The following is a 2,648-nucleotide window of genomic DNA, read 5'->3' as shown; positions in this document are numbered from 1 at the left end:
AGTAGACAACCTAAAGAATGGAAGAAAATATTCGAAAGCTATACATCCAATAAAGAACTAATAACGAGAATCTACAAAGAACTCAAGCAAATCAGCAAGAAAAATCAAACCACCCCATTAAAAAGTGGGCAAAAGACATAAACAGAAACTTCTCAAAAGAAGATAGACAAATGGCTGATAAACATATGAAAAAATGCTCAATGTCACTAATCGTCAGGGAAATGCTAACCAAAACCACAATGAGATATCACCTTACCCCAGTCAGAGTGGCTTTTATTAAAAAGCACAAAAACAATAGATACTGGCAAGGTTTCAGAGAGAAAGGAATGCTTACATATTTTTTGTGGGACTGTAGATTGGTACAACCACTATGGAAAACAGTATGGAAATTCCTGAAAGAACTAAAAGTGGACCTACCATTTGAAACTCCATTTTTAAAAAATCTGTAAAGTAACAAAAATACCATATTTCACAGAATCTAAGACTATGTCACTATAAGATCGATTCTCAATAAAGATGTATTTAAAATGTGAAAACATGGCCAAATACATCCTGATGGCACTGGGGTTAAGAGTGTAAAAACTGTGTATCTTAGGATCTATGATATATGGTAATACCCTCCTTATAGGTCATGTCTCTTCCTTGTGAGGATTAAATGAGATAGTATGTGTCAAGTTCTCAGTCCAGCACCCAGTAAATGCTCAAGAAATGTTGGAGTCTTCTATTGTTGTCATCTTGTTATTTAGAGCTGGCCACAATAGTAACAGAAGGATATACTTCACTCAAGTCATCATAATCTAGCAAAACAACCTGGATGTTGTCTTTTCCTTACTCCAGGATAAGATATGAGAAGCCCAACATGCAGGAGGTAGGTCCAAAAGTAAATCTCAAATGAAGATTATGTATAGAACATGGATAAAACTGACAAATGAAAAATGAGTCTTCTTTCTTCTGCTGACGGAGACTCAGATCTGAGACATGATTTTCCCGAATCCCGAATGTATAAGAGAAATGTTTTTAAAAAGGGTATTGGTCCAATGGTGGGTTGCAGTGCTCCTTTGAATTTGGAGTAGGGGAAAAAAAACTTCCAGAATATTTTGCTAGCTTTTCTAGTGTTTGTTTTTTTTTTCTTTGCCTCTCACTAACAGCTTCTTCTATTACATTCCCTATGACTTTTGAATTGATTGTTGAGTGCCTCACCGAAAACTCTCTGTGAAGCCTCCTGTGATGTGAGTTTTTATTTAGGCCTGGAGGGGTCTGTAGTGGGATGAAGAGGTGCCAAGAGTTGTCATTCAAACTCTTTTCACCTGCCTCCAAAGCAGCTGGTTCCTGGATTGGTCTAGGAGTGGGCCTTACGCCAATGAACAGCCATTCATTGTCTTTTGTTGCCAAAGACAATGCTGCCAGTGGTAGAACATTGATGTAGAAAAACTATGCCAGAATTGCAGTAAGTGAAAAAATGCCTGCTTTATGCCACTGCCTCTAAAGCAGTCTACTTTTCTCACAGTTTGGACTCAATAGCATTTTTGGAGACATCATAGATGGAAGTAGGGTGTATATGAATGTATTCAAAACACAGCCCATATGAGGAAAATCAGCCTCATGCTCTCATGTGACAGGTAAATACAATAAAAATGGCTCTCCTATAGAAAAAAAGCCTCATTATTTTTCAGGGAGATTCTAAATTGGTCACTTCTTCTATTTCTTATTTCAACTTGTTTCAATATCAGAATTGATATAAACGGTATATAAAGAAGGATAAAAAGAAGTTTGTGGCAGGAGTTTATCTACCTACTTGGGTTGTCTACTTATAAGAAAAGGAAATAAAATGGAAATTTTGATTGACTGATTACACCACGTAAAAATTAGATTTTATGTGGTCACTGCTGAATTGATAGCCTTCAAGGATTTTGAGAATGAAACTCAAGAGGCAGTTCTGGATTACAATGTCAGAGAAAAAAAAATCATCTGAGGAGTCAGTGGCAACCTGAACATGTGGGCCGGCTGACTGCAGTTCACAGATACAGGCTTCGTTTCTGCGGCATCCCAGTCTTGCCTCAGGGTCCAGAGTATGATGTGGCACAGTTTGGGAGTGCCGCTGAGTCATCATCCCATGCATATCATGGTGTATCTATGCCATGCTCCTGCCTCCTGCCTCCTAGATCCACTAAAGGATCCCTTGGGGACTGCAAATTCCATTTGATTTCATTTCTCCTTAGGAAAAAATGCACTCAACGATGTCATAAACTTCCTGGAACTAGTTTCCTTCAAGGTTGCCTTGGAAATTTTAAATATATATACAAGTTCTACCTTACACATCTTTAATTTTAATCTGGTGTTGGAGATGTCGTGATGGTGGGCTACCCCCTGTGGTTAAGTACCGTGAGGGGCTTATTCAATGGGGTTGAGTCTTAATGATCCTCTCACCTGGGCACCCTTGGATCAAGAACACAATGTGAGAGGTGAGTGGCCAGGAGATGGGTCTTCGTTTGCTATTTGCATAAAGTGAAGAGAGGACATTGGCTTCATTAGCACCAATGAACTAACCACTTTCTCCCAGTAGCAACAACGGAAGCTTGAATCTCAACATTGGTGTGAACCCTACTTGTTGTTTTTTTGAAAAACAAAAATTCACTTTCCCAGGGCTT

General features: G+C 38.7%; 1 protein-coding gene across 1 annotated transcript in view; it reads right to left on the bottom strand.

The window, feature by feature from the left end:
• The window catches only part of KIF6 (kinesin family member 6), a 480,713-nt gene that overhangs the window by 113,343 nt on the left and 364,722 nt on the right, over positions 1-2,648 (bottom strand). The window lies entirely within an intron of this gene.

This window comes from Propithecus coquereli, unplaced genomic scaffold (assembly GCF_000956105.1).
Source record: "Propithecus coquereli isolate 6110/MARCELLA unplaced genomic scaffold, Pcoq_1.0 Scaffold158, whole genome shotgun sequence".
NCBI lineage: Eukaryota > Metazoa > Chordata > Mammalia > Primates > Indriidae > Propithecus > Propithecus coquereli.
This window is presented reverse-complemented; position numbering and strand designations above follow the sequence as displayed.